This window comes from Mesocricetus auratus, unplaced genomic scaffold (genome assembly GCF_017639785.1).
Source record: "Mesocricetus auratus isolate SY011 unplaced genomic scaffold, BCM_Maur_2.0 Super-Scaffold_100007, whole genome shotgun sequence".
In the NCBI taxonomy this organism is placed as follows: Eukaryota; Metazoa; Chordata; class Mammalia; order Rodentia; family Cricetidae; genus Mesocricetus; species Mesocricetus auratus.
Window position 1 is genome coordinate 73,383,659 of NW_024429191.1, and position 9,289 is coordinate 73,392,947.

Genomic DNA, 9,289 nt, shown 5'->3' on the forward strand with positions numbered 1-9,289 from the left:
GGAAGCCTAGACTGGCTCTGTAACTTAGCTATTGTAAGTAGCACTGCACTAGACATCGATATGCAAGCATCTCTGCACTTTGCTGGTTTGGAGTCTTGGGGGGTAAAGGCGAAGGTGTGACCTAGCTGGTAGATCTATTTTCAATTTTCTTTGGGAGGGCCATATTGATTTCCATAGAGCCGGGCCTACTGACCTGACTTCAAGTTGTCCTACAGAGCTGTGGTAAGAAAAACAGCACCATCCTGTCACAAAAACAGACACACAGACCAGTGGAAGAGAACAGAGGGCCGGAGTATAAACCACCGAGCCAGAGCCACCCGGTCCTTAACAAGACACTGAAGACATACAGTGGTGAAGCAGCAGCTTCTTCAGCAAATGCTGTTAGCAAGACTAGATATCCAAATGCTGACTGAGGCTCGCTGCCTATACCTCAGCCTACGCGAAACTCAACTCCAAGTGGTTCAAAGACCTTAATGCAAGACCAGAAACTCTGAAGCTGTTGGAGGAAGCAACAGGGGAAACGCTTCAATTAGCACAGGCGAGGGCTTTCTGAACGGGACTCCAGGCACGAAGGAAACAGCATTGACAACTGACAAATGGGAGTCCATGAAATGAAAGATGTCTGTACAGAGAAACGAAACACAAGAGTGGAGGGAGAGTCTACAGCATGGGAGATCTCTGTTAGCTAGAAAGAAACTAAACCCACAAAAAAGGAACACCCCAACTCAGTAAACAAGCTAACAAAACAAGCGGAAAGTTCTAAAATGGTGACCCACAAATGCCCAGCACACGCACGAACAAGTGCTCAGATGCTAAGATAGATGCTAAGAAAAACTACCCTGGGATCCATCTCACCCTGCTCCCCCAAACCAGCAGTCAATAGAAGACAATGACAACCAATGCTTGGGCCAGTAAGATGGCTTGGTGCATAAAGGCGCTTAGGATGACCTAAGTTCAGTACCAGAGCCCTCTTGGGGGGAGGAGAGTTATCCTCTGACCTCCACAGACACCTCATGGCGTGCGCACACGCGCGAGCACACACACACACACACATACACACATGCGTGCAAAATAAAATTTAAAAATAAAAAGGTAAACAAAAAAGAAAAGCCCCGGGCTGGAGAGATGGCTCAAAGGTTAAGAGCACTGGCTGCTCTTCCAAAGGTCCGGAGTTCAATTCCCAGCAACCACATGGTGGCTCACAACCATCTGTAATGAGATCTGGTGCCCTCTTCTGGCCTGCAGGCATACATGCCATGCAGGCAGAATACCGTATATATAATAAATAAGTAAAAGAAAAAAGAAAAGCCCTGACTTCCTTTTTGTCCGATTTTACCAGCATATTTAGAAACCACACTTATTTAGTATTCATTTATTTTTGAGTGAGAAGTTTTATTAGAAAGGGGAGGGAGGGGGCAGGAAAGAGAAAAGAGGTAAAGAGACAGAGAGGGAGGACAGAAGAGAAGAGGGACACAGGAGCAGAAAGAGGGGAGAGTGGAGAGGGGGAGGGAGGAGGGAGGGAGGGAGGGAGAGAGAGGGAGGGAGGGAGGGAGAGGGAGGGGGAGGGAGGGAGGGCAGAAAAAGCAGAAGAGTAAGAGGCGGAAAGAGAGCGAGAGGTCAGCGAACCCACGTGGAGTTTATTGAAGGAAAGGGAAGAAAGGGGGAGAGAGGAGGGGGTGAAGGGAGAGCTCATGTGTTATTTATTTACTTATTTGTGTGGGACAACAGTGCCACGGTCAAAGGACAGCTTGCCTAGGGGAGGGAACTAAAGTTATCAGACTTGGGGGCTGGAGAGAGGGCTCAGTGGTTAAGAGCACTGGCTGCTCTCCCAGTGGACCCCGGTTCAATTCCCAGCACCCACATGGCTGCTCACAACTGCCTGTAACTCCTGTTCCAGGGGACCTGACACCCACATACAGACACACAGGCAGGCAAAATACACAGAAACAAAAAATAAACAAACGATAAAGCTTTCAGTCTTGGCAGCAGGGATCTTTACCCACGGAGTCATCTCACGAGCCCCCAAACCAAGGCTTTTCTTAAAGGGGAACACCAGCTTCCCACCAACGGACCTGAGTCCCCAGCTCTCACGTGTGGCTGCTCTTGGTTCTTCTACTAGAGGAAGGGGCTGTGTGGTGAGCCGAGGCCGTGGTGTCACGCCACACCGTGAGGAATGAGTGAGCTCTGTGGGAAGCCACAGCAAGAAAGGTGGGTGCCAGGTCTGTGTGGTGGGGGAGGGGCGTTGCACTGTTGAGCTGGGTGTTCATGGCAGTCCGGGAAACCGAGGAAGACAGCCTCCCCAGGGACCCGCCTGTCAAAGGGAAATGCCGGGTGGTTTAGGGGAAATCAATTTGTCTAGTAAATAAGGCTTCCATATTGTGATCCATCTGGAAGGAAATGAAGCCAAATGCCTCCTCCTACCATCTGACACCACCCACAACACAGATCCGAGGGGACTTAAAGATCTAAGCAAAAAACTAAATGTATCAGAAGAAACTAAAAACATTAGAAGAAAATCTAGTTTTTATAAAGATTTATTTATTTTCATTTTATGTGTGCTTTGTCTGTGTTTATGTAAGGGAGGACAGAAATGGAAGCCAGCTCCTGTCTAACTGGAGTTATAGGGCGATGAGCTGCCATGGGGGTGCCGGGACCCAAACCTTGATCCTCTGTAAGAGCAGCCAGTGCTCTTGACCACTGAGCCATCTCTCCAGCCCCCAGAACACTAATTCTTTAACTTGGGTGATGAGATAACTCTTTAAAAAAGTGTGTGTGTGTGTGTGTGTGTGTGTGTGTGTAGGGGTGGGTTTAGGAGTGTGTGTGTGTGTGTAGGGGTGGGTTTAGGAGTGTGTGTGTGTGTGTGTGTAGGGGTGGGTTTAGGAGTGTGTGTGTGTGTGTGTAGGGGTGGGTTTAGGAGTGTGTGTGTGTGTGTAGGGGTGGGTTTAGGAGTGTGTGTGTGGTTCAGATGTGTGTGTGTGTGTGTAGGGGTGGGTTCAGGAGTGTGTGTGTGGTTCAGATGTGTGTGTGTGTGTGTGTAGGGGTGGGTTTAGGAGTGTGTGTGTGTGGTTCAGATGTGTGTGTGTGTGTAGGGGTGGGTTTAGGAGTGTGTGTGTGTGGTTCAGATGTGTGTGTGTGTGTGTGTAGGGGTGGGTTTAGGAGTGTGTGTGTGGTTCAGATGTGTGTGTGTGTGTGTGTGTAGGGGTGGGTTCAGGAGTGTGTGGGGTTCAGATGTGTGTATGTGTGTGTGTGTATGTTGGGGTGTGAGCTCAGGAGTGAGGGGCATGTTGGGATGTGGGTTCAAGAATGTGTGTGAGGGGCCAGAGGTGAACCTGGTGTCATTCCCCAGGAACCTAGTTTTTTGAGACCAGGTTTCTCACCGGGACCTAGGCTTGCTGATTGCACCAGACTGGCTGGCCAGTGACTCCCAGGGACCCTCCTGTCTGTGCCTTCCCAGCTCTGGAACTGCACATGTAGGTCACTATGCCCAGCTTTTCTCCTGGGCGCCTCGGAGTTTTGAGGCAAACTCTTTACCAACTGAGCCGTCACCCCAGACCTTTCCTTTGGTTTTGTTTCTGGGGACAGGATTTTATGTAGCCCAGGGTGGCATAGAATTCATTATGAACTTGAGAATGGCCTTAAACAAAAGGCATGGCCATCCTCTTTCACCTCCTAGACTCAGGATTACAGGTGGGCGTCACCACGCATGGTTCCAAAAGCTCTTGATGTTTTTTTATGTGCGTGGGTGTTTTGCCTGCATGAATGTTTCTGTGCTCCACTGTGTGTCTGTGGAGCCCAGAGAGGGCATCGGATCCCCTGGAACTGGAGATGTAGATGGTTGTGAGCCACCATGTGGATGCTGGGATTGAACCTGGGTCCTCTGGAAGAAACCCAACATCTGAATGGCTGAGTCAATTCTCCAGCCCTTGAGACTCTCTTTCTAAGTAAGACTGGCAATTGAGAAGCTGAGACAGACAGAAGCTGAGAGGGAGAGATGGGGAGGTAGGGGAGAAGAGAGGGAGAGAATTTGTTTATGAAAAATTATTTTCATGGATAAAATACAATGGATAAAAAACAATAGGTTGAAATATATGTAAAAACAATTCATATAATTTCTATAAAAATAAGCTATGTACTAATAAGAGGCAAAAATAAAAATCAGGCAGAGGGGCAAGTGGATACGGATCTGCAGGAGGGGGCTCCACCTCCCAGGAGTGGGCATCTCAGGAAGGAGTGGGCAGCCCGGTGTGGTCCCGCGCGCCTGTATTCCCAGCACTCAGGAGGCAGACACAAGGAGGGTCCTTGAAAGTTCCAGGACAGCCTGGGCTACATAGTAAGTCTCTTTCTTGGAAGACCAAAAATGAATTAATTTTAAAAGTTAATGAACTTTATTTAAAAAAAACAGTTCTGCACTTATAGGAGAAGAAAAACAAACAGAGAAAGAAAAACTAAAAGTAAGTAAAAAAACCCCTGATCATCTAGTACAGCTTGTTCCCTGGTGTGCCCCGTCACCCCAGAAACCATTTACATGACCAGCATGGTTCATTTGCTAGGGGCAATGAGCCAGTGTTGACATATGACGATTAAAGTCCACAGTTTGTTTAAATTTTCATAGTGTGTACCTAGTGTCCCTTTTCTGTCCCAGGACCCATCGTGACATATGGCACTCATTTCCTGACTGACCTAGGCCTGCTTTTCAGATCTCCCTTGGTTTTGATGACATAATGGCTTGAGGCGTGTTGCTCAGGCCCTGTGTGTGTGTGTGTGTGTGTGTTGGAATTTGATATCTGATATCACCCCCTCCCTGTCCTCCTCCCCCTACAAATTCCTCCTTTATCTAATAAATATTCATATCACCGTGTTGCTGATATTTTTGCTTTCTATTTTGACATAGTAGTGTCTTACTAAGTTACTCGGGCTAGCCTTGAACTCACTCTGTAGCTCAGGCTAGCCTTGAACTCATTCTGTAGCCCAAGCTAGCCCTAAACTCACTCTGTAGCCCAGGCTAGCCCTAAACTCACTCTGTAGCCCAGGCTAGCCTTGAACTCACTCTGTAGCCCAGGCCTACATGAATGGCAGTCCTTCTGCCTCAGCTGAAATCACAGCTCTGCACCACTAGGCCTGTCTTGAGATGGGAATTTGTATCACACTGTATCCAGGGGCCACATTCTCCTCACAGCTCTGAGTCCTTATGTGAGCATGGTCACCTGAGGTAGTTGGCCAAGTTTCCTCACTGTGAAGTCCGTCTTCCCTCCAAATGGTTCTCAACCTTCCTAATGCTGCGACCATTTAATATAGTTCCTCATGTTCTGGTGACCCCCCACCATAAAATTATTTAGTTGCTACTTCATAACTGTAATTTTGCTACTGCTATGAATCATAATATAAATACCTACTATGCAAACCCACGGGGGTCGTGACCCACAGGTTGAGAACCTCTGGTTTAGAAAAAAGGTGGCTCTGTAGTTCACAGGTAAGGGGTGGGCATGGCAAACCCCTCCCCGCTTAAGACATCGTGTAATTTGTTTAGAATTCTGCTCTCCTTACCGATGTAGCCAGGCACTTCTGGTATCAACATGCACGTACGGGTATTTATGGCCACAGTGGGTTCTGATCCAATCTTCCCCTGCTGTAATTTTGCTGCTCACTGTAATGTGTTGTTTACATTCAGGCTGGAAGAGTGGAGGCTAATCAGTAGGCAGGAATGCTGGCCCAGAGACAACAGTGCTCACTCCCTGGATTGTTTTGTTTCTTTTCCTGATGCTACGCTCCCTGATAGGGGCTGGAGAGATGGCCCAGTGGTTAAGAGCACTTGCGGCTCCAGTTTCAGGGAACCCATTTCCCATCTCCTCAGGCATCAGGAACACTGTGCATATACGTACACATATACAGGCATAACACTCATATACCGAAAGTAAATAAATCTTAATTAAAGAAAACACCCTGACAAAGGCAGCTTCATAGAGAAAAGTGTTATTACAGCTCACATCTCAGTAGAAGCCAGGGCCTTGATGTTCCATCGTGGGCAGCCAGGAGGAGGGATGAGGGCTGCTGCTGCTAACCTCCTTCCTCTCTTCATACAGTTCAGAATCCCAGGACATGGTTCCGTCCACCGTGGGCAGGCCTTCTCACCTCAAGTTACTAAATCAAGATAATCACCTCCCTCCTTCAGGCACCCTCAGGTCCCCCCCAAGGTGATTTTAGATCCTGTCAAGTTGACAGCTAACACTAATCATTCTGTAGCCGGGCAACTGGAGACTGGGGCCTGGAGCTTCTGGGAGTCAAAGACCCAAAGGAGAGCAACGGGAGTCCCAGCCCAAGCCTTTACACAATATCCATCTCTTTTGTCACTTGGCTGTCACACTTGGCCTTCTTCTAGCTAGTCTCCACCCAGTGGGTGCCGAGTGTCCGAGGCAACAGGTCCAGAGAAGTCCCTGGCCCTCCAGTGGCTTTCCTGTGCCCATAGAAGAATATTCAAAGTCAGCGGTGACCCACTGTGCCTTCTCTCGGAGCCTCCATTCACGTGTTCTTTCTCAGGGAACCCCGCTTGCGGCGGTAGTCCCTGTCCCAGACCCTTCCGCCCCCACCCATGTGCCCACAGATTGCTCAGAGAATTTGCGGAGCTGGCAAGCTCACCCCCCTCCCGCCCCATGAGGCTTTGGACCCGGGAGGCGGTGGGTGCCTCTTGGGGGACTCGCTGTGGCGCTACATCAGGTGGAACAGCCCCCAGAGGCGGACTGTTCTCAGCTGTGAGCTGGAGGGGGGGAGGGGAGCTAGCAACGCTGTTCTTAGACTCCTCCGGTTTGTTTAAGTGATTGCAAAAGAGCATGTAGTACGTTGACTTATAATTAAAAAGAAAATCCAATAAAGTTAATAAAAAAAGAAATTAAAGTTTTCATTTCCTGGGGACTAAACAAGAAGGCAGCAGAAGGGAGCACAGGTGTCTGAGGCGGGGTGGGGGGTGGGGACTGCAGGAGTGAAGAGCCCTGGGGGGTGGGGGAATGGAGGGGTGAGAGAGACAGGGAGGTGTTGGAGTTGAGACTGTGGGACTGAAATATGCTAGGGGAGGTATGAAGCGAAGTTGACGCTGAGAGCCATCGAAGCTGCGTTTGCGCAGTCGACTTCAGGTGGTTTATTGTGAAGTGACTGGTGGGGAGTGTGGCTTGTGGGGGTGGCAAGGACCCTGTATCCCCGGACAGTCCGTGGTGCACAAATATACATGTCCGTGTCCCCAGAGCCCTTTAAGGTTAGTCATAACTCATTTTCCCAGCAATAAAACAGGGGTTAATACAACAGTCCAAGGGTCTTCCAGCGTGGATGTTTTTTAAAAGGACGCTGTCTGTTAACAGATTCCCCAGTACAAGGCTCCGCCTCTGGCCAGCAGAGGGCGCTGCGATACCGCGGCATCGCTCTGCTCCGGGCTGGGCGCAGGACTCGTGCTCCGGAGGTCCACTACCTCCTGCCCGGCGGAATCTTTGATTCCGCGGACTCGTGCTCCGGAGGTCCACTACCTCCTGCCCGGCGGAATCTTTGATTCCGCGCTCAGGTCGAGCAGGAGTCCAGCAGCACTCCAATGTCTGCTTCTTTGGACCAAAGAGATGAAGCTGGGTCAGGAACCTGTTCAGAAGTCATTCCTCCCATGCCCCAGCCTCCTCTCGGAGTTTCACAGCCAGGTCTCTCCCTCCTCGTGGTGCAGTTTCTAGGTGTTCGTTCATCCAACAATCTTTCTCTCAGCAGCTGAAAAGTCTCGCGGGCTGTTTTCTGAAATGTAGAAGCTCCCAGAGTTCAGTCACAGTCCCTTCTGTCCTAGGGACGCCCCTACCCAAGCCTATGTCCTACTAGTCCCCAGCCCAGATTGTGACCTTCTCTTCTGCGGCAGGCCAGCTGAAATGAGAGACCTTCCCCCACAGTGCGCAGAGACATGACTTGAGTGGCTTCTGCCTGGTGCATGCTCAAGACTTACTGCTCTGTCTTTCTTTGGCAGATGAGCCCAAGGCTAAGCCCTTCCTGTGTGACTGCAGTCCCTTCAAATATTCCCCGGGAGCTCCTGGTCTCCCTAATCCCCACAACTTCTGAGGCCCTGGGTTGGCCTAGGAGAGTCTATGCTGGATCATTCGGAACCTGCGGGCCTCTTGCTCCTGTGTCACATCTAACTCCTTCCCTGCTTCACGGCTCCTTGGTTCTGCTGTCCCAGGCCTGGCAGAATCTTGGATGTTGGGTCTCTCTGTCTCTGTCTCAATCTCTATCTGTCCCAGAGCGATCCTCTCAGTGTCTCAGGTAGCCCAGGCCTTGGACTCATTATGAGACTGGGGGTGACTTTCAAACTTCTCTTATTCCTGCCTTCAGATTCTGTCCCACGTGCTGGAACGACAGGCCTGCATCGCAGTGTGTGATTTTATGCCACGCTGGGGATTCCTGTGTGCGAGACAAACACTCTACCAACTGTGCTGCACCCCTGTCCCTTGGGTCTCTATTTTGTCCCAAGGGCGAAGGAAGCTCTGCCCCTCCTTGGTTGCCCAGTTTGTACTTCCTGACAATATTACTGTTTTGGCGACCTTCCCTGGAGTTCACTGGGCACGCTGGTGGGACCAAGACAGAGCATCCTGGGATTCCACCCCCTCATGGCTAGGCTGTCAGCCTGGCTGTGTGGCTTAGAGGAGAGACCTCTGGCTGATGCCCAGATATCAAGGGACACATGTGACCCTGAGTGCCTCACACCTCTCTCTGCCAAGGATTGAGGACTCCGGTAGACTGCTCCCAGAGTCAGAGTGCGGGAGATCCATGGGCATGAGGCCAGACCACTGGGGAAGCTGGGAAGGGTGTTCCAGGGCCAGCTTCCCAGGAAGAGCGGCCAGCATCCTCCGCTGTGTGGCACGAGCACAGGAAGTGTCTGTATCCAAGTGGATGTGGTGGTGGGGCTGGAGGGATGGCTCAGTGGTGACGAGCAGGTACTGCTCTTCTAGAGGACCTGGGTTCAATTCCCAGCACTCACAGATGTCTGTAACTCCAGTTAGAGGAAGTCCGACGTCTTCTGCTCTCCGTGGGCACCAGGCACACACATACATATGTGCAAACAAAACTCATACACACAACATGTTGGAGGGGCCAAGCCACCAGCCCTGAACTAGTGCACAGGCTCACCCGCAAGAGCTCCCCTTGCCTCTGCTCTCCATGTGCAGCTGTGAGGATCAGGCCAATGGGCGACGGGATGCCCCACGCCGTCGAGAGCTGTTGAAACATGAGATGTAGGGAGTGACATGGACCTGTGCAGACAGACCCTACCAGGAAGTCC